Raw genomic sequence first — 20,578 nt, forward strand, 5'->3', positions numbered from 1 at the left:
GGAGCTCTCGATGGCCAGCTAGGGCTGGGGATCGGACCAATGCCAGAAGCTGGGTCCTTGCCTGAGCATTGGCTGAGATGCAGGGGAGCCCAGGCCCACACCCTCCTTCAGCTTTCACAAGACACCAGCAATGATCAAATGAAAGAAAGCTCCAGTTACAGAGGGGAGACTGGTATTCCCCCCGCTTCCTCCAGGCCCTCAGCCACCCTGGATTTTGAAAGAAAATACCATTTGTCAGGGGGTGAGAGGCAATAGATTAGAAGTCCCATTTCTCTCCGCTGATCATCACTGCAGATAGCCTGCTGTAGCTACTGGCTGCCACCCTCGGCCAGCCCCGCCCCCGCCCCAGCCAGCCCCGCCCCCGCCCCAGCCAGCCCCGCCCCAGCCAGCCCCGCCCCAGCCCCAGCCAGCCCCGCCCCAGCCTGCTGTCTCTCTCCCATCCCTGCTCACAAGACCACGCGGGGCTGGAGGAAGCAACAGGAGATGTTTGGGCTGGGGGTGGGATGTTTGGGGCCTTCTTTGTTGGGGAGGGGGCTGAGTTAGAACCTCCCTGTGTCAGGATCTCCAGGCTGGCCCTGGGAAGGGGGGAAGATGCTGGGCTGTCGTGTTGGCACCCTTCCTTCTGGGTTTGCTTCTGGAATGTCCCCGAGCACGTTGTCCTGTGTGTGGGGATGGCTTCTCTGGGCTCTCTCTGGAGCCTGGAGTGGTTCTTCACCTGCCTTATTCGGCTACGTGCTGAGATGGGCTTCTCTCCTTGGGGTTTCCTCTAACCCCACCAGGGTGCAGTGCAGGTTGGAAGTGGACGAGCCTTACCCTCAGGGATTGGTTGCTCCCTCACTTTTCCCTGGCCAGCGGTCCTGCCCATCCCCATGGGTTTTTCTTCTGGCCCTTCTGTGCCAGCCGCCACTCTCAGCTCTTGACAGCTGTTACCTTGAACAGCACGAGGCCCCGTCCAGCATGGATGCTGTGGCTGGGGCCCTCCGGACATCAGAGGGAAAATCAGGTGGAGAAGCCAGTGGAAATGCAGCATCTCCACTTGTCAACGCCCCGTTTTGGGCCAGGCCGGGTGGCCAGGACAGTAGCAGCCACCACGTGGCTTTCTGGGAGGTCAGCCCTTCAGCACGGCCTGGGGGATGGAGAGGCGCTTCCCAGAGTCCCCTTATTTCTGATCTCTGGGCCCCAGGAACAGGCCCCCAGAGTTCTGCCTGGGGGATGGAGGTGGGGGAAGCTGGAGTGAGAACAGGGGCTGGGGGGCCCCGGGCACCTGCAAAACCATCTGCCCTCACCCCCCATGGCCCTCCCTTCCCCAGGGAGTGCCCCGGAGCTGGTCCCAGGGAGCGCGGCTCCTGGCCACATGGGAAGATGGGGAAACTGATACCTGGGGGGTGAGACCCCATGGCAGAGGCTGCCCTTACCTCTGGGGTCCTGCTTCTACCTGCTAGGCTCGTGTTTCCAAGGCACCCCCCCTGGAGAGCTCTGAATTTGAAATGCAGCTTCCTGGGCCCGAAACCACCCTTTGGAACCAGGGTCTCTGTGGGGGCCCAACTCTGCAAAAGAAGGTTTACGGTTTACTACACACTGCTCTAAGCACCTTCCCCCTGCCCTCCGATTCCTCCCTTTTCCTCTGGGGTCTTGCTCAGGACTCAACTCCAGTGTCACCAGGTGAGAACTATAGGCTCTGAGGTTACACCAGCATCTGACCAGGCTGTGTGTGAGGGTGAGAAACTCAGCCCCCTGAGTGCTGTGTTCCCAGAATGCTCAAGAACCCACCATCTGACCCCCCCAAAAAATGGCGGATTTGATGCAGTGTTTTTGATCATGTGACCAGGTGTGTAAAGTCTTGCTAAGGAGACTTTCGAGATGTGGTCCCAGGCTAGGTCCTGATTGGGGAGTGGGGCCAGGCTGGTCCCAGTCATTGCCCAGTGACCCTGTCTTGGCAACCCCCCTGCACTGGACCCAGAGAGCTCAGCTCTGCGGTGAGTAATCCTTCCCATCACCCCCCCCGCCCCCCCACCACGCGCAGTGTAACCACCACACAGTTCATGCTGCAGAGAACCTTTTCCAGAAGCCAGCTGACACATTTGGCCTGGATTATTTGTTTTTGAACAGAAATGAAAGGGGAGAGTGAGTAAGAAAAGAGTGTGTGTTGGGGGGTGGCGGGGGGAAATAAGTGAGTAGGGGAAGGTCAGAGAGAGGAGAGGAAAGATCTGGAAAGTCCAAGCATGTGCTTTCGAAGCAGGTGCCAGCTCTGAGGTAATGAGGGCGGTGGCTGCCCTGGGCCCTGCCTGCGACCCGAGGGAATGTTCTGTAAGGGGGTGGCTCGTTGTGCTGGGAGCCAGGCCTGGGAGCCTGCCCTTGTCTGGCTCTCTGCTTCTGTGAGTGCTGAGCAGATTTGTTTCCATTTTTGGGACACTGCGGGGAGGCTGTCATTTCCCTCCTAGCCTTCATTAATATTTCATTAATCACAGTGACCACTTACTGCGTCCTCACACACTCCAAGCGCTGGGCTCCGTGCCTTATGTGCTTCGTGTATGGGGTGCAACCGCACCCACACCTGAGAAAACAGTTACCTGTGCTGTTGTAGGGAAGCCAGAACTGAGGTCCAGAGAGATTGAGTGACTTGCCCCAGGCTACACAGCTACGAGTGGCTGACTCGGCTTAGTATTTGAGCCCAGTGCTGTTTTGCCTCCAGAGCCCCGGCTGATTGGTCCCTAGGCACAGGGTTTCTGTGTCACTGTGACAGCCTCTGATTGGGTTCCTGCACGCAGCGGGAGGGTCCCTGACCCACTGGTTGTTCCGTCTGGGTATTGACCCCCTCCATGGCCAATCTCTCTGGTAGGGAAGGGGCCTCAGGCGTTGGAACGCACAACAACAAGCCGAGTCCGGCCCCTCAGTGGCAGTGTGAGGTGGCCCCAGCTGGCCCACAGAGACACTCTGCCTGGAATGTGCGCCTTTGTGGTTGACTGTATGTTAATGAAAGGGATTCCTGATCTCTTTCTGCCCTTGGCAGGTCACTTTAGGACTCAGTTTCTTTGTCTGTAAAGTGGGTTGAACTGCCTCCTCCTGAAAGGGTCTCTGGAAGAATCAGTGAGGAGTGTTGCCCAGAAGTCCTTTGTACTGCAGTGTTGCACCGTGTGGGCTGGACCCCTGAGTGAATGGGCACATCCTCCCTTCTGAGCCCAGGAGCAGACTCAGCACTCAGAAGGAGGGAGCTGGGGCTGCCCAGAGCTGCTGTGGGGCTCAGGCGCCTCCTCCCCGCTGGCTTAGCTTCCCGCTTGGAGAGTGGGGTAGCAGCAGGGCCTGTGCAGCGTTGGGCCAATGACCGTGCGTGGAAGCCCCTTTGCAGAGAGGGCGCTTGGCCTCCGTGAGTTCTCCTCTGTTTCCAGGACCCCTTCCCCCAGGCTCTTCCTGGTACCCTGCCCTCCCCCAGAGCAGCACTGACCCACACCATGTGACCGGGCCTGGGAAGATGCGCCCAGCTGTGGCAGGTCGTGCTGACGGGGGACTGAGTGTCCAGGGGAGCCCAGCTGCACAGGAAGCCGGGCCAGCGGCCTCTGGAAGCCTCAGGGCTTTGCAGGCCAGACCTCCAGCATCAGCTGCTAGGGGGCCTTCTCTTGCCTGTAGCCTAGAGCCCTTGACCCCCATCTGCCAGCTCCAGAGGCCCAGGGGATGTGGCTGTGTCCCCAGGGTGGCTGCCCACCCTGTGTGTGACTTTAACTGCAGCCCCTTCCTCTGCTGGCCCCGTTTTAGCTGTGGGGACGCCGCCCTGGGGCTGCCCATAGGTGGAAGGAGCCCCTGCCCAGCTGGCTGGCCCTGCACACCCCGAGGCCAGCCTGACTTCCAGCCCCCCATGTCTCCTTTCAGGAACTGAGGGACCCCCAGCAGAACTGAGGGACCTCCAGGGACCCCCAGCACGCACATATCGGGAGGCTGAAAAGCAGAATCCCACCCCATCTGTCCACCACCCATCCATCATGTACACGTGTGCTCAGGGTCTGTGCGTGGTGCCAAGGCGCAGGTTGGCTCGCTCTATCCCACGACTGGCCCCGATGTGGGGGTTACATGGGGCCTGTGTGACGAGCTGGGCAAGTGTTTAACTGGGAGGAATTCGTCTGTCCACACAGGTGGGTGTGACATGGGACACTGAAATCAGGATGAGCAGAGGGGTCTGGGCAGGGTGGGACGGGGTGTCTCCCTGTGGGCTTCTTAGGCCCAGCCCAGCAGGCTGTTTCCTCCTGAGTCTGCACCCCAGGCCTCCGGCTCAGAAAACAGCACCCTGTCCGCCCACGGAGTCGACAGGCCCTAAGAAATTTGAGACTCATCCTGCCACACACAGCTGCTCCCAGCAGTTTCCTGAATCTGAGCTCTCTGTCCCCCTGCCCCCACCCCAGGCCTTGCACCTTTTCGAACCAACGGCCTGCCCCATGGTGTTCCCTGCAGTCAATCCCCACAGTGGCCTGCAGGCCCCCCCCAGGAACGCCCACTTGTGTAATGTGTGTGAGGGGCGGCCCCTGGAGGTGTGCGGTCTTTGGACACCATGAGTCTGGTTAGCCCAATGATTTCCTGAATGGAGAGTCTGTTCAAGTAACTTTGCCTCTTAAACCTTCCAGTGGTGTCCCCTGTACTTGGGACACCCACCTCCTGCTCACTGGCACCCAGCCCCGTGGCCTGGCCGCTCCTGTCCCCACCGCGGGCCTTCACCCTCCTGTTCCCTTCCTGGGACATCTTTCCCTGGATCACAAGTATTCGATAAATACCTACTTTGTGCCGGTAGCTCATGGGCTCAGGGACGATGGAGGGAGGTTGGAGCCGAACCTGGGTTGAAATTCTGATCCTGCCACTTTTCTAGGCAGGTTAACTACTCTGAATTTGTCTCTTTATTTGTCCGTTAGGGACAAATGTGGGGATTTAGTGGGATAATGTAAGAAACGGACAGGGCACAGCCCTGGGCACAGACTGTATAATACATAATAAGTGCTGTTACTGATGACAGCGTCAGCTTCATGGAGGAGGCAGCTGGCGGGGGGGCGGGGGGGGCGGGAAGGGGTGTCCTGGCTGGCCTCCGCCTCCAAGCGCCTGGTTACAGAGTTTGAGCATGCTGGCTGGTGGTGTCACCTCCAGCTCTCGTGTGCCTCAGAGCCCCCGGGGCCAGGCTGGGCCAGGCCAGGCGAGTCTGTGCTTGTGCAGGAGGGGAGGCCGGCAGCACGCCGATGCCATCAGTTCTCACAGGCCTCCTGCACTGGCTGCCAGCTGGCTCCTACCGCCCGCCTGCTGGAGTGCTGTGCTGGTACCAGCATGGGCCGAGCCATGTGGCAGTTAACCGGACGCCCGGGCTGTGATTGCTCCATCGATGGAGGGGCTGGGGGCTGATTGCATTGTGGGAGTGGTGGCAGATAATCAGAGCGGACTTCACGATGCCGATGGGCTGCTCTGGGAGCCGGACTCCCAGGTGATGTCTGTCCTCATGGAGAGGCTGGCGAGCTGTAGTTCAATTTTCTTTGATCCGAAAGGGGTGGCCACTCCGAGGACATGGTTAGGGACAGACTCCTTCCTGGAGAAGAAAGGGTTTGCGGACAGCGGTACAGAGAAGGAAGCCGGAATAAAGGGCTGAACTGTGTCAGAGATGAGCTGGCGGGGAAGGGAGCTGGTGAGGTGGGGTTTACGAGTTGGAATCCTAGGCAGCCCGGGCATAAGCGATCGTAGAGACCCTGAGAGCTGATGGGACTCGGGTCCAGAATGGGGAGGGGCGAGCCCAGGCTTCTGCTTGACCTTCAAGATGCCCCTCAAAGGCAGTGTGAGGTGGTCCCCATCGAGAGGGGACTGCAGTGGCTGCGGGAACAGTTACTCCTCTGTGATCCAACCCCCTCTCCTGCTGTATAGGGGTTTGCTTCCAGATTGTGGGTGGTCCCGGTAGTGCTGGCTGCTGTTACCTGGGAGCACGGCTTCACCCCGTGACATAAATGCATTGGCACCCCACATTCTCTCCTGCGTGGCCACAGCAGACCCTGGGAGCTGGCTCTGGTGGGATCAGCCGTGAGGCCCACTGCCAGGCACAGCCCAGCTTCCTCACCCGGGCAGACTCATTTCATGGCCAGAGGAAAGGGGACAGTGATTTTTTTGGAGACAGGGGCTGGCCCGGGTAAGAGGCTGCCTTCCCTGTCCCTCGTGCCCCCGGCTCCACTCCCTGCCTCAGTGGTGCCCGCCTCCCTCCCAGCCATGGCCTGACTGGGCACTCTGTCCCTTTCGAGCCAACCGGTCAGTAGGGGGCAGTGGAGGTCTCCAGTCCTTGGGGAGGACTGAACTGAGCGACTTTTTACAACTGTGTCCCTGGAAGGTCTCTCCTGCCCCCAGCAGCTCCTGTCTCCTGCTAACATTTTTCCTGGGGTTGTCATGCTGGGCTGGGTGGGGGTCCAGGCCAGGGGTGCAGGGCCGCCACCAGGCTGGGATGAAGCAGAGCTGTGTTGACACAAACTTGGGCTGACCCCACATCCTCCCTGCAGCCCAGCGGGAAGTGGCCTGGTGGCAGTCCCCTGGGTGGGTCCCAGACCAGCTCTGCACATGGAGGAGAAAGACCCAGCTTAGTGCCCGCTGACCATTCCTTAGAACATTCCATCTGCTTGGCCAGGCGATGCCAGCGAGCTGATGTGAGGGCTGCTGAGATGCTAAGAAGTGTCTGTCTGTCTTCCTGAAAAACAGCCTTTATTTTTTGTGATTTTGAAAGTTATGCCGACTCAGGACAAAATGTTTTTTTTGTTAGAAAACTATCAAGAAAATGATCGGTAGTAATTACATCCTACAGAAACAAGCACTGTTAACATTGTGGTGTTTCTTTCCAGTCTGTTGTTTTTCACACGTACACTTAATACAAATGATTCGATCAGCTGCTTCTCCCTGCTACATGCAAAGGTGCCCTGTCATTGGGGTCTTTCATTTCCTCTTCCTGAGTCTTGCCTGAGGGATGGGCCATATTGCCCTAAGAGGGTACGGGAAGTTAACCCGATTAACACTCTCGGGCCCACGGAAACTTGGGGAGTTTCCAGCAGATGGTGGACCCTGGCTAGGGGTGGGGGCAGACAGTGGGCCCGGGGTGCTTTCGTTTTTTGTTCTGTGGGGTTATCTGTGAGGCAGCGTGAGTGGTAAATAATACTTTTGTTGTGCTTTTTCCTCCTCCCTGTTGCCCTCCTCCATTGTCAGGCTCTCCTTCATTTGTTCATTCATTCATGTACCTGTTGAGGCCTCCTCCGTGACAAGCCTGGAGCTGAGAACTGGGGACAGATGACGAGGCCCTGCTCCCTGACCCCAGATTTCTGACTAGAATAGGAGGTTCTTGGAGACTGGACCGCTGGACTGTCCCTCTGGGGGAGAGGGGCACGGGAAGGCTATTGAGGAGGGAGCCAGCTCCTATCCCTTCTTGCTGTGTGGCCTGGGGCCAGTTGTTTAACCTCTCTGTGTCCATTTCTTAATCTGTTAAAGGAGCAGAGTGATGGGAAAGCTCTCATGCTCTGTTGTGAGGACCTAAGAGGGTGCATGTGAAGCTCTGGGAACAGTGCCTGTACTTCGTAAGCACTTTCTCAGTGTCAGCTTTTGTTGTCGTTGCCGTTCTGAGAATATTCTTGGATCTTGGGACACTGACGACCACAGATGGAATGCTTTTCCTGGAAGCCATCAAGAGGGGACTGCAGTGGCTGCGGGAACAGTTACTGACTTGTGAGCCGCTGCCCAGAGCATAGTCACAGTTCTCAAAAGGGAGGTGGGCTCCCCAGAAGTCCCCTCTCATGGACCAGTCACCCGGCATTCATTTGTTCATTCATTCATGGACCTGTTGAGGCCCCTGGCCATTGGCTGAGACCCAATCTGGTGGCCCCTCAGAGAGCAGGGAGGAGAGTAAACACTCGAACCAAATTAGGATGGGCTGGGAAAGGGGGTGCTGCATGAGGGAGCCCCCCAGACTGGTGGCCGCCTGGTGTCCAAGTAGAGAGGGGGCCGACACGGGGCCCAGCTATGCTGGGCAGCCTCTGAGAGTCTGAGACAGGACCCGGTCTGCCATCCTAGGCTGGGGCCAGCCCGTCCACACTGGAAGCAGCAGCTGCGTCCCTTGGCACTGACTGGCTGGCTTTCTAGGGGCAGGAGAGTGTTGGCTGGAGCTGGAGCCTGACTTCTGACTTTGGAGCGAAATCCAGGCTTCCCAGGGACAGGATGTATGTAGATAACGAAGCGGGGATAAATTTGCAGAGGAAGAGGGGTGTAGGCCAGGCTGCATCTCTGCACCCCCTTCCATGCAGGTTTGGCCTGGTATGCACCCCGCTCTTCCTCGGCTCTCACCCCCTTCCTGGGGCCCTTCACGTTCCCGCCGATGGTTTCCTTTCCTGTCCCCTCCCTCCCTTCGGCACAACGCAGTCTGGTACTAATTAAGGCCTTCCGCTCGCTGCTCGCTACCCCGTGCTCAGCCCCTCAGCCAGAGGGGAGCTTGTGTGGGGCCTCCCCGGCCGGGGGTGGGGGGCTTCCCCAGCACAGAGCCCTCATCTTCTGGCCTTTCCAAACCAGACATTTTGCGTGTGCGTGTGAGGCTTGGTGCAGGAGAAACCCTACGCTGCAGCCGCCTGCGTTTCTCACTTTCCCACTTGGTGAAGGTCGCTTGGCTTGCTGTCTGCGGGTCGTGCTCCCAGCACTTGCTGAGAGGAAGGGCCCCTTCCACCCCACCCAGGCAGCTCTGCTTGGCCTGCTTTCTACAGAAGGTTCCCCTGAACAGGGCCATGCAGTGAGGTAGCAAGGCCGGCTGAGGTTTTGAGCTCCTGGCCCCACTCCAGCGCCTGTTAGCTGTGTGGCCGCCCCGCCTGGCCATGGTCCCCCTGCCCTTCTGGTTGCTGGAGGGAGAGGGCAGAAGAGGGAAGGGGGCACAGACGGTGAACGGAGCGTGTGGCAGGCAGGGGTGGCGGGCTCCATCCGCCTGCAGGGGGACCCACACAGTCTCGGGGTGCCTGGCACTTCCTGAAACATGACCCCCCGTTCCATCAACCCTGGAGTCTTGAGTGTTCGCTGGATTCACCACGCCACACCCCCCACGTCCCCCCCCTCCACTTCCTCGGCAGACTTGAGAGTTGGTATTTGCTCTGGCACGTGAAGCAAAAAGGAGGGAGTGAAAAGCGTGGGTTTGATGAAGCTGAGGAAAGATGGGGAGATGGTCCACCCTTCCCACATGTGGACTGAGGGCGGTGTCCTGGGGCCTCTAAGATGGCTAATTCACTAGGGTGGTTGGTTCCTGGGGACTAAGGCTGGGCTCCAGCTGTGGCTGCTGTCACCGGAGGGGAGAGAGGAAAGGAGGGCAGCACCCTCTGTTGGCCAGGACCTCAGGCTGCCAGGGCCGGATGGGGCCCCCCGACGATGACAACAGCAGCGTTGGTATCTGCTCATGGTAACCAGGGTTTCCTGTGGACCCCGAATGGTCTTAGGGCTCTTTACCTGGAGTAAGGGCTTCCTGGAATTCTCCCAACAACGCTGTGATGTCGGTTCTGTTACTGTTCCCATCTCACAGATGAGGGACACCGAGAGTTTAAGTAACCTGCCCACGGCCACACAGCTAGTGAATCCAGGAAGCTTGACTCCAGAACCTGGTTCCTAAACCTCTGTAGAACTGTGACGTAGCTCTCTCGTCTCTGAGGCCCAGAGAAGAGCAGTCACTTGGCCAGGGTCATACAGCTGCTTAGTGGCAAAGCTGGAGTCATGTCTCCCAGGCCCTGGTTCTGTGGCATTTCAAGAAGTGGGTGTCCCTTGGTGTGGCACGGACACTAAATAGCCTCCAGCCCGTGTGCAGGCAGGGAGTGGGGCTGCCTGCCTGTACTTGTCTGGAGGCAGAATGGCCCATCCTTGGGGTGGGACAGGAGGTGCCAGTGGTCGCTGGCCAGCGCAGTCCAGCTCTCCATGCATCATTCCAGAAGGATGTTAACAGGAGATGGGGCAGCTGGGGGAGATGGACACCCTTTGGGCTAATGACCAGCTTCACCAGAACCTTTGCAATTTTGTGGGCGCCTGTGGGTCTCACAGCTCTCTCTCACGCCTCACATGGCTGTCTTGCATTCATCTGAGGATGTGGTCAGAGTGTTGCCTTCATTGCAGGTGTTACTGTGGGCTGCACACGTGGGCCAGAGCAACACGTTGGCCCTGAGTCCTGCCTGTGTGTCGTTGTTGGTCAGTGAGGCAGGACCTCTCCGGAGCTTCCAGCCTTCCACCTGCCAAACCCCGCACATGGTTACTCACACAGGTCACGTAGGAGTAGGGCTTGGCAACGTGGCTGTAGAACAGCGTTTTACCAGCAGAATGTGTCCGCACAGCCTGACTGGGTGTCTGTGCCGCCGGCCCCTGCCTGTCCATGCTTGCATCTTCCCCAGCTTGGTGGGCGTGAGGGTCACCTGGCTTCCCACCCTGCAGGGGGCGGTGCCTGCAGGAACCGGCGGGCAGGAAAGAGTTAATGGCAGATCCGGTCATGACTCCTCCTCCAGCTTTCCCAGGGAAAGGGCAGGAATGAGCGGCCTCCTCTTCAGAGGAAGGGGTGGGTGGGGGTCTCAGAACCATCCACTGACTTCTGCAGACCAGCTGTTCCGAGCAAACCCAGAGGCAGAGGGAGGGTTTGCAATAAGCTAAGAGGACGGAATGAATGTGGGATTCATTACTGGAATCTGGCAACGCAGAGCCTCACTCTCTCCCCAGAGATGGGCTGGGGGCGGGGTCCTCCTGGAGGCCCTGGGCTGGAGCCGTGGGGTGGGGGTGTCGGGCAGAGCCCCTTCGCTCCCCCACAGCTGAGCTTGGGCCCCTGCTTCCTTTGCCTGAGCTCGCCCTTCCCCTGAGAACCACAGGCTGGAATCACGTGCCGGCTTTCCGCGCTCCCCCACGGCCCTGCTGGAGAGAATGGCCTGGCCTTTTGGCCCCCGCCACCTACGGCCTCCTGTTTTGCTGCCTTGGCCTCTCTCGATGGAGACTGGGTGGGTGTGGGCAAAGGCCGCTTCCCGGCAGCCTACCCCTGCCCTGGGAGTGACTGAAAGCCATCTCTGCCACTGCGGGGTGGGCTGACTGCCCTAGTTTTGGGGGGTGCAAGGGACGCTAGGGAGAAGGCCAGGGTGCCACTACTTGGGACAGAGCATAAAGGATGTCCCCAAGCGTTTCTGAGGCAGGGGGCTGCTGCTGAGTTCTGGAAGCTTTGTCCGGGCCGCACCATCCGTTTTCTGTGGGTGCAGGAGGCAGTGTGCTCTGGTCTGATTCATGGAATCCCCTGGCCTGCACTCTCAGTTTACAGAAGAGGAAGAGAGAGGCTCAGAGAGGCAGAGTGATTTCCCCAAGGCCACACAGCCCAGCCAGACCCTGGGCACCCCTTCCTCCGATGCCTCCCATGTGGCAGCTACTGTAATACTGTGATGTGGGGCAGTTTGGCCTCTCTGGGGTTTGGTAGCTCAACACCAGCCTGGCCATCAGGAGAAAAAGCAAGACGCCTAGGAGAGAAGGGAGGCCTGTGGTTTGGTTTGAGTCTGGCACCAGTGGCCCAGTTCCCAGGAGCAGAGCACTGACCCCTCCCCCACATCCTCTACCCCATGACCCCTGTGACCTCTCTGTGCGGAAGTTGGAATGACCTGGGCTCTGTGGAACGTGGCTGCCTTAACGTGACCAGTTCTGTCTCGTGCAGGAAGAGGGTCCCTCAGTGAGGTGGGCGGAGCTCAGTGTCCAGGGAGCAGGTGAGGGATTGTTGGCCTCCTATGGTTCTGGTGAAGCAGAAAGGCCAGCTGCCATCATCAGTGGCCTTGGCCTGCCCAGCTGTCCTTCTGGGGTGGCCAAGTGCCATGTTGGAAAAGCCCAGGTGAACCCTGGTATTATCCTAGGAGAATCACTGGTCAGTGAGGCGAGTATGGAGTTTCTGGCGAGCACCTTCCGCTGTTCTCCCAGCCCCTTCAGGTACATAGTCCCATTTTACAGATGCAGACAACTGGGTCCTTCAGCTACCAAGTGGTGGAGTCGGGATCTGAAGCCAAGCAGGCAGTCTCCTGGGCCCACACTCCTACTCTTCATCTCCCTGCAGGACCTGAGTTAGTGGGGTCGGCAGAATGATGACTGCCAAAGCTGTCACACCCTGTCCCCAGAACATGTGACTGTGTTAGATTGAGTGGCAAAGGGGAAGGAAGGTTGCAGATGGAACTAAGGGTGCTCGGTCTGGGTCATGCACACAGGCCCAGTGTCATTAACAAGGGTCCTTAAAATCAGAAGAGGTGGCAGGAGAGTGTGTCACAGTGATGTCGTGACAATGACTCCTGGCCACTGCTGGTTTCAAAGGTGCAGGAAGAGCCAGGTGCCACGGAGTGTGGTGGCCTCTAGAAGCTGGAAGAGGCTTGTTCCCCTAGAGCCTCCAGAAGGAACCAGCTCTGTCAACACCTCGATGTTTAACCCGGTGAACTGGTGTTGGATTTCTGACCTCTAAAACAGTAAGATGACAAATGTGTGTTGTTTTAAGTCACCAAGTTTGTGGTGATTTGTTATAGCAGCAACAGGAAGCTAATACAGTTAGAAAGTGGTGGTGCTCTTCTGGAAGAATTCAGGAGGAGTCCCCTCTGTGTCCTGAGCCCTGGAAGATTCTGGGCTCCCCTAGACTCTCCTGGCTCCAGTGCACAGGAAGGCTCCCCCACAGGCAGGGCAGGAAAGAATCCAGGGGAAACTGAAAGTTAAGTGACCGGCCCAGGGGCATGCTGGGAGAATTCAAGCCAGATTGCTAGTTCCTCATGGAAAGTGCTTTCCTCCTGTTGGCGGAGGATGGGTAGCGGGAGTGGACGTTCGGTAGTGGGAGTGGACGTTCGGTAGTGGGAGTGGATTTCCGGTAGTGGGGAGTGGACTTGGGATAGTGGGAGTGGACTTTAGGAGAGCAAACCTGTTTGCCCCCGGGAAGCTGGAAGAGCATCTGCTGCAAAGGGAGCCTCAGGTCCCTTCCTCACAGCTCACAGGTGACACGAGGCCTAGAGGCCACGCTGGCCTCTGCCTTGCAGCCCTTGAGGGCTGGGGCCTGAGAAAGGAGGTGGGGAAGTGCCAGGTGCCCTGCATGGGCGTGGGGGCTCTTGCAGGTGCCTCCAGGCTGCCTGGGGACCCTGGAGACCTTGGTGGGAGGGTTTGCAACCCCTGCCTTCCCCCATCAGCTCCCAGTGGCTAGCAGCTTGCAAGAGTTAAGCTCTTGCTTGTGGCCATGATTGTCTGAGCTGAGTGGGGGCCAGGTGAGCAAATTCCCGCCCCCTTACTGCTCTGATCAGCCTGTCCTGGGGTCTGGAAAAACAGCCTGGAATGACACTTGATGACAGTTCAGACCTGCAGCCTCATCGCTTACCTGTCTGGAGACCTTTGCCTGCAGGTCCCTTTGCTCCTGGGTGCCTGCTTTCCCAAGGGGAGGGCCTCTTTTATGGCTTTAGGGCTCATTACAAGAGGCCTCAATGGACTGTTCCTCAGGTGCCCAGGCCCTTGCCAAATAGATGTAGGTTCCACCTGCCACCTGTTTTGACTTTGTCTCCTCCCTGACTGTAAGACCTGAGCCGGCAGGGCCTACAGCTGTGCCATTCAACCTGGGTACCTAACACAGTACCCACATTCAGGGGACACGGTACGTATGCACCGAATGGCCGAACGAAGGAATGAACAGACAACTTTGACTCACCCAGCTTCCATTTCTAACTTGTACGTTCTGATGAAAATATTTTGGTATTTTATATTTTTAATGAACTTTTTTAAAAAAACACAAAAACTTTATTTTGAAATAATCTTTGACTCACTAGAAGTTGCAAAAGTCATAGAGTCCTGTGTGCTCCTGCCCTTGCTTCTTCCCCCAGCGACATGTTACAGAACAGAACCTCAGTTCACATCAAAACCAGGTACCTGACGGAGGTACAGTAACTTAGCTACAGGCCTTATTCTGCTTTTACCGTTTTACAGGCGCTTCTGTGAAGCGTTGTCGTGAGTATGGTTTCATGTAATTACCACCACAGTGGGAAGAGAGAAATGTTCCATCCCTGCAAAGAGTTCTGCCTGGCTGTGGACTTTAAACGGTACCATACAGTGTACTTTTATTTTTGGCTTCTTTCACTCAGTACTATATTTGTAGGATTTATTCTTTTTAAAAAATGTACTTTTAAAACAAATTTCCCAGAAGACCCTTTAGGTCTACCATAAGGGTTTTAAAGCACAGGTGCATGAAAATCGTCGGTAATCAGAACTCTTCTTGTCAGTCAGCAGTTTCTGTTTGTTCCTTTTTTCACTTCCAAATCAGAGGGAGCCTCGGGGATCTCGAACCTGGCAGATGCTGCACCCCCCCCCCCCCAAAAAGCCGGCTTCCCGCCCACACGCCCATGTGAGTGTGGGAGGGAAGCAGGAAGGCAGCGATTCAGAGCGTCTGCTCCGGTACTGGGCACAGCGCCAGCCTGCACATATGCCATCCCTCTCCTTTCCATTCTGGAATTCCGGTGAGGGAAGAAGTCCTTTCCCCTTTTGACAGATGGGAAAACCGCTTCCCAGAGATTAAGAAATTTGCCCGAAGTCACTCAGCTCGTAAGTGGAGATTGATTTGAACTTCCGTCCTCTGACCTCAAAGCCTGCGTTTTGTGGAGGAAATGGAGAGTTGGGTGGTGTGGCTGAGACCCCCAAGGCTCGGGGGTGGCTCATAAATGGAGTCACTGGCCCCTGGGCAGGGAGGCTCTGGCCCTGGTTGATCCTAGGTTTGTGGATTGAGCCAGGAAGTGAAGGTGGGTCAGTGTCCCCTCTGAATAAACAGTCAGCGGTGATGTTCCTGCCACTTCACAACCTCGAGTTTCCGGTCTGGGAGAAGAACTGGGCCGGGCTGGTTTGGGCCCAGTGTAAACAAGCTTCTCCGTTTCCCATGTGCGCAGGCAGTTTTACCGGGCCCGGGCCTTTGTGAAGAGATGAGGGGTTTCTGGCACCCCCTCCCCCAGTATAAGTGGGTCTGGGGCTGATAAAAGCCTCCTGTCACATATCCTCAGGCCTCAGGCCTGAGATCGAGGTCTCCACCCTGGAGGAAAAAAACAAAACAAGCTTCCTTTGGCCGGGTGTTTGCTGCCAGGTCAGGAAAACAGACCTGGAGTCCACGCCCATTGGTCAGGTGCTCCACGTGGGTTTCACAGCCCTTTGACGTTGTTAGTTCATATCGTCCTCCCCCAAAACCCCATGAGGAAGGGCAGGAAGTTTGAGTAACCTCCTCGTGAGCAGTGGGTTCATTGCCCTCAGCTTACAGGTGAGGGAACAGGTTCAGGGTGGGTATGACTTGTCTCCCAGGTCACCTCGCCAGTTAGCCACAGAAAGCTGACAGCTTGTTCCTTATGACTCCCCAGGGCCTCCGAAGATTTCTTCTGTTTTTAAAAAACGTGCACTGTCTCAGATGGTACACACCTGGGTACCTCTGTCTAGCCTGAGAAGCAAACATCAGCTGGTCCCATTTCCTTCCTGTCACTGGCCGTTCCCAGGTGTACCTTAGAACTTGCGCCACGTAGCCATGTTTCTCTCAGTAATAGGTGTTGTTTTGCAAAACTATAGAACTAGGAGCATGTTAGGTGTAAGCATGCTTTTGCAGCTTCCTTTTTCTGTCTGCAAGTGGAGCATCGGCTCCAAAGCCTGTAGTGATGGTCTGTGCATTTTCACTGCCAAGTGGTGTTCAGTAGGCAGGTATCCCATAGCTTTCTCTTCTTTCTTTGATGGACATTTGGGTGGTTTTCAGGTGGTTTTTTGTGGGGTTTTTTTTGCCTTGATAAACAGTGCTGCCATGATCATTCTTGAGGCCCCTGGTAACTTAGGAATTTGGATTTAAAACTATGATTCCAACACCTGTGGCTGCCCCAGGTAAGCCATCGTCCCTGTGGAGCTCGTTTTCTCCACTCCCACCTGAACCTGTGTCCAGAGAGGCTGGATTGATCTGATGTCTGGCCTAAAGCAGGAGCAGAGCTGATGGGTTGCTAAGTGTAAACCAGTGTTTCCCAAACTGTATTGTCTGTGGGACCAAGTTTGGGAAATAGTTACAGAAGTTACACTTTTTAAAAAACCACTCACATTGCAGAATTTAATACATTTAATATACTGACATGTATCTGTAAATATCCAAAAGAAGGACTGTAAGGGTAGTAATTGCCAAATTTATTTGAGTGAAGAAACCTTTTGGGACGGGAACATCCTACAGGGCATGTCTGCTTTAACAGACTTCGCGAAACAGGACTCTAAAATGCTGGTTGTGGGTGGGGAAGGTGCAAATGTGCCATAGAGTGATTTTGGGGGGGTTGGTGTCAGAGAGGAAAAACCTTTTCTCTACCCTCTTAGGTTCTGGAGTTGAGGGTCTGCAAATTAATCGGACAAGAGCCACATTAGCAAGAGCAAAGAGATTTAATCACATGTGGGGTTCACAGAAAAATGTGACTCAAAGAGGAAGTTAGAATTTGGGGCTTATGTGCCATCTCAGTAGGGGCAGGGGAGGAGGAGGAGAAGAGCACTTAGCAAACAAATGACTTCTTGGAAAGATAATTGGGCCCTTAAGAGAAAGATGGGAGGAACAATGGTTTTGTGACAGTGTCTGTGTAGGGGTGGTGTGGAGATTTATCTTCTGTGATAAGAGTCAGTCTTCCCAGGTTGCTCAGAGGAGGGGATTGGTGACAGTTGAGTTCTAGGAGGCTCTGCTTTTAGGCAGGTAAGAGATTTCAGCAACTCAAATGCCTTTTGCTCAAAATAAGTATTATGCCACAGAGGCGTATTCTGGACCCCTTCATAGGCGTCCTTCTCCTGTTCTCTTCCAAGTCTCAGCCACGCGGTGGGCAGCGTGGAGACCCTTAATAAAAAGCCCACGCCTTGCCCACTGAGTTGGCCTGGGCCCCTCCTGTCTGGGCCCCTCACTGCTGCTGTTCAGGCAGTGAGAACTGGGTGGCCCTTCTGCATGTAAATCCAGTTCTTGTTCAGGCTCAGGATTGATTTGGTGCTGGCTTCATTTTGGTCCTAAGGCAGGATGAAACCTCTGGAGGACAGGAGCTTCTTCAGACAGTTGAAGGACTATTGACCCTCAGCCACCAATTCACCCCATGTGTGTCTCTTGGGGACATTCAGCTCTAAAATGTTATCAAGATCTTGGCAAATCTCAGGGGTGTGTCTATCTATTTTGTCTTAACCGGAGGTTCTCAACCCCAACGACACGTTAGATTCCCTGAGAAAACTTTTAAAATTTCAACTCTTAGATAAGTTCAATCAGAATTGCTGGGGTGGGCCCAGGCATCTGTATTTCTTGGAAGTTCCCCTTAAGAGGGTAATATGCCCCAGGATGGAGAATCTATCCTACCCTTTCTGCCTCCCTCTCGCCCAGTCTCAGACTTACTCAGCCTCTAAATACCAAAATTTATTGTTTGACTCAAAATCCTAGCATTTTTAGCTCCTGAGCTTTTGTTCTGGTCCTCGATTCAGTGCAGGGTAAAGGTTCTCAGCGGCTCACCTAACACCAATCTGGAGCGCCCCCACCTGGTGGGCCTCCCTCCTGACACCCCAGAGTGAGCTCACAGGGCCAGCCAGACACCCTGTGCAATAGACACTGGTTTCTATTCGTCCTTGAAATCCATGCAGGGTCTGATTGTTTTGTTGCCTGGTGTTCAGGATTCTGGTTTTGTTCAGCCAAGAGTTTGCAGCCCAAGGGTTGCCGAGGGAGGGTGGAAGTGTTCCTGGGGCTACCTTGATATACAAAGCGGCTACCACACTGAACAGTAGAGCTGGTTGGAAACTGAGTAATGTCACGATGTTCTAAAGTTATCATCAAATAATTTCTAAGAGACATTGTTGCTATAATGATAGCTTTTCAAGAGGAAAAAAAAAGTATACTAAAGGTGCCTGGGAGGGAACAATACAACCTGACAGTGGGGGTGAGGGGAGTGCTTCTTAGAAGGGAGGAAATGGGGCCTTCTTGCCACTGAGTTCCACAAACAGTTATTGAGGCCGCTTCCTAGGAGACTCAGGAGGAGGTGAGTAAATCAGCCCTGGCCAGGGCTCCAGGTCAGGGTATGACTCAGGAAATATGAAAGGGGGTGGGGGCCATATCTGATGGAGAACATCTGGAGGTCTTCCTGGAGGTGGTGACTTTTAACAGAGGGGATTTTAGATGGGGTTTGAGAGACTACAGGGTCTGAATGAAGGATGTAGTGTCCTCAGAAAACGGCACACTGTAGACATGGGGCTGAGCTGGGAAGGAGGTCAGGACTAGAGATGTTAGTCGGGAGGTGATGGCTGAAGTTGGCGATGGAGGCGAAGCCATCTTCTCCTCTCCCCTAGGAGACTGAGATAGGGAAAGAGGAGACCCCTGTGTGCTGTCTAAACCCCTGCTTGGGGGATGAGGAGAGGAGAGCATTGGGAGAAGTGCTTTTCCAGAAGGAGGGTGGTTAACGCATGCCACATGCTGCCACCCGGGTCCGTGGGTGGGACCAAATGTTGGTGATGAGGATTTTTTTTAAGAACTCGGTGTTAATAGTGAGAGAGACAGAAGCCAGACAGCAGAGGTTAAGAAGTGAGTGGGTGGTGGGAAGATAGAAGCCCCAGTGCAGTGTAGACCAACTGTTCGGAGCTTGGGTTGTTCAGAGATGGAGGAAGTCGACAGTTGGCAGAGATGGCTAGGAGCGAGAACTGGAGGAGGGTGTTTGTTTTTGAGATTAGGGGCAGCCCTTCTCCCAAGTCTAGTTGCAAAGGAACCAGAAGAAAGAGAAAGTTGTCAACCAAATGTGACATAACACCCAGGTACTGCAAGCTCTGCCCTGCCAACAGGAGCTTGGAAGGCAGGGCCCTCCTCTCTGCCATTAATGCCAGGGGCCCCTAACCTGCCCACCCCAGGGGACTGCAGGGGCTCGTGTGGGCACCAGGCCTACGGGCCCCTCCCCTGGGGTGTGTGTCTGCATATGCTCGCTGCCCACATCAGCTGGCAGACCCACACCTGTAACCCGCCCAGCCCTTTTCCTGTGCCCCATGTGGGCAGCCCAGCGATGGGCCCACACACCAGACGGAAGGATATTTTTCTTGGTATTTGGCAGAAAGCACCTGCTGCATTCCGTGAGGTTTGCCCAGGGTGGGTTGGAAGAGTTGGCAGGGGGGCTGAGTTTAGTGCTTTGGGCTTGGCAGGAGAAAAGGGAGGGACGGGCGCAGGCGTGTGTGTGCATGTGTGCGAGGGAGGGAGGGAGGGAGGGAAGATGCCATGCGACCACTTCCCCTCTCTTCTGCTGACGCTGCTGAGTGCTAGAGCGAAGGTGTGTCCCGCATCCTGCGCGTGTGCCAGTGCTGGCGCTGTGGACTGGTGCTCTTCTCCCGTTGGCCCAGCTGGAGGGAGAAACCCTGACTGCCCCCCTGTGGCATCCAGAGTAGGACCCTGCTGCAGGACAGCTGACCAGTGGGTCTGCCCGCAGGCTTGTGCTGTGGGACCCCCTTTTCACTGCACGTCAGCCTCATGCCCAGCGGGGGGGGGGGGCTTCCTTAGCTTTGTGGGCGTGGGTCGAGCTTGGAGGGCCAGCCCTAGAAAATCCCGCTTAGACCCTGTCGTTGCTGGGAGGGATCCCGTTCTGCTTGGACACCCAGCCTGGAGCGTGGGTTTTTCCACCTGCACAACAGAGCTCCTAAGTTACATGGGTCAAGGTCAGGATGGCGGGATGCACGAGCTTCCTGTGGCTGCTGTCGCAAATTACCACAGACTTCAGTGGCCTAAAACAGAAATGTGTTTTCTGACAGCTTTGGCGGCCAGAAGTCTGACATCAGGGTCACTAGGCTAAATCAAGGCGTCGCAGGGCGGTTCTTTCAGAAGGCTCCAGGGGACAAGGCATGCTGGCCTTTTCCAGCTTCTAGTGGTGGCTGGCAGTCCGTGGCTTGTGGCCCCATCACTCCAGTCTCTCTCCACCATCACGTGGTTATCTTCTCCATGTTCTTCAAATTTCCCCGTGTCCCTCTCATCAGGACACTTAGGATTACATTTGGGGGCCAGCTAGAGAATCCAGGGTGATCTCTGCATCTCCCCGTCCTCAGTGACATCTGCAGAGCCCCTGGTGCCCTATAAGATAACCTTTCGTAGGTTCCCGGAGACAGGCTGTTGTTCAGTCTCCCAAGGACTCAAGATTTGTCTTAGGGCCCTTCTAGTTTTAAGGTATGAAACAGTAAAACAAAAACTGGCTCATGGGGAAAAAAAGGATACGTGAAGTTCTTTTTTTTCTTTAAATACAGATTTATGGTGGTCAAATACACAGAACGCAGAATTTACCGTTAGTGGCATTTAGTACACCCACAGTGCTGTGCCGCCATCACCACTGTCTAGTTCCAGAACATTTCCATCACCCCAAAAGGAAACCCCATATCCATTAGCAGTCACTCCCCATTCCTCTCCCCATTGACAACCACCAACCCACTTTCTGTCTCTCTAGAGTCTTTTTAAATTGGTGCAATTCTTTATGACTTTGAAGTAAATGAACAAAAGCGTGATGAGTTGGTTATTGGAAGGGGTACGTGCACGGGGAGCCAGTGGCTGCTGGGGAAGGGCCCGAGTTGTAGCAGCCTGGATCTCGGCCAC

The 20,578-nt window shown here is 55.7% G+C and overlaps 1 protein-coding gene across 8 annotated transcripts in view; it reads left to right on the forward strand.

Annotated features, from left to right (window-relative positions):
- SEPTIN9 (septin 9) overlaps positions 1-20,578 on the forward strand; it is a 156,649-nt gene that overhangs the window by 98,335 nt on the left and 37,736 nt on the right. The window contains exon 1 of one of the 8 annotated variants that reach the window (XM_019735500.3): positions 14,366-14,559. The exons of the other annotated variants lie outside the window; for them this stretch is intronic. The gene's annotated coding sequence lies outside the window, so the exon portion shown is untranslated. Of the gene's footprint in view, positions 1-14,365; positions 14,560-20,578 lie in introns of those variants that run through there. 8 annotated transcript variants of the gene reach the window in all.

This window comes from Rhinolophus sinicus, chromosome 12 (genome assembly GCF_057876585.1).
Source record: "Rhinolophus sinicus isolate RSI-liver-muscle chromosome 12, RSI-T2T, whole genome shotgun sequence".
In the NCBI taxonomy this organism is placed as follows: Eukaryota; Metazoa; Chordata; class Mammalia; order Chiroptera; family Rhinolophidae; genus Rhinolophus; species Rhinolophus sinicus.